Raw genomic sequence first — 1,656 nt, forward strand, 5'->3', positions numbered from 1 at the left:
AACAGGAAAGGAAAAACAAGAAAAAGCACAGAAATTTAAAGAAAGAGGAGATAAAAGGGAGACAATGATAAAAAAAATGAAACATGAAAAACTAAAATTCGAAAATATAACCATAAAAATATTTTAGTATTTTTAGTACGGTATTTTAGTTTTTCATGTTTCATATTTTTTATCATTGTCTCCCTTTTATCTCCTCTTTCTTTAAATTTCTGTGCTTTTTCTTGTTTTTCCTTTCCTGTTCTACTTACATTGCAGTGTCCATATAATCTGTAATACTCCCTGCATGAATTATAATAAAGCTCTTTATATGTATTAATCAAGCGGAACACTATGGCGATAGCCGTACTGCTCCACTTGTTAAAGCAAAATATGTTTGGGCATCAAGACAATTATTCGTATTGCCACAGTCCTAGACAGAACATGGAGGAAAATAAAAAAAAAAACATAAACAAATGTGTCAAAAAAAACCTCACGTTTTATTATTAGTTTGCATCTTTTTATTTTGATTTACATTCAGGGACAAACTATCAAAACTAGACTCAAGGGAATGCAAATAAAAACAGGAAAGTCACCCAGCAGACATTTAAGAGGAAACTACCTCTGACACTGCAGTCCAGCATTCATGGTATTACTTGGAAAGCATTTACCCAGACTAATAACGAATACTAGGGGGAAACCTCTGAACTATCTACTGTGAGTGATGACCGTACGCTGAGAATGTAAACTTTCCACGGTCTTCTGTCCCAGACATTCCTGCACCATTGCGCCGCACATTTTACATTTTATTTCTCCTTTAAAACTCAGCATTTAACCCACTGGATCTATAAATGTGGATTCCTGTAGATCTCTGTATACAATCTTTTTACATCACGGTGCACAAACCCAGCTGGATGAGTAACCACGGTTACAAAGGCATGACTTGTCAGGAAAAAAATTTGAAAAAAAAAAAAAGTCTAGTGGAACAAACTGCTAATTGTTTGGTAATTTAATTGCATGATTAAAGGTTTCCTTCACTGAACTGCGTGGGATGGCTCGACGAGAGCTGCATAACTGACATGTTCCAAAGAGTGTTGTGGATCTGCTTTGAGTCATGATATAAAGATGTGCCATAGAAAGGCAAACAAACATTTAAACACTTTATTGAAGAGTTATTTTTTGGGTCAGGATCGACGTCTGCACTAAAATGGATTCTGCTCCAGCACCAGATAGAAAAGGTGAGGAGTGAAGGGAAAAAGGGAGATTACCTACAGAAAGCTCAGATTGGCAGGTGTTCAGTCTGAGTGAGGAATAGTGGAGGATGTTCTTTTTCTGAGTGGATCATCTAAATAAGTGGTCCTTCTAATTGTCAGTCATTCTGGTGACATGTTTACGTAAAGCCATCCTTTGTGCTCGTCCACATTTTCACTTACGGTGGTGAGTTTGACGAACTGGAAAAATTGCACATCTTTTTTTTGGAAAGTAAGCTTGTATGAGCGATGCAAACAGCAACTTTTAAAGTCATAGGGAAACGGCTGTTCCAACAGCTGCATTTCCAAATTCTCCTGAGTGGGGCATGATTTTACACAAGTGAATAATGTGAATGTGATTTGTCGATTATCAAGGGGGTGGGATTGTTGTGGTGGAAGGTTCGCAAGCAAATTTCTTTGTGGCCGGTTT

The sequence above is a fragment of the Cyprinodon variegatus genome, unplaced genomic scaffold, assembly GCF_000732505.1.
Source record: "Cyprinodon variegatus isolate N-32 unplaced genomic scaffold, C_variegatus-1.0 Scaffold417, whole genome shotgun sequence".
Taxonomy (NCBI): Eukaryota; Metazoa; Chordata; class Actinopteri; order Cyprinodontiformes; family Cyprinodontidae; genus Cyprinodon; species Cyprinodon variegatus.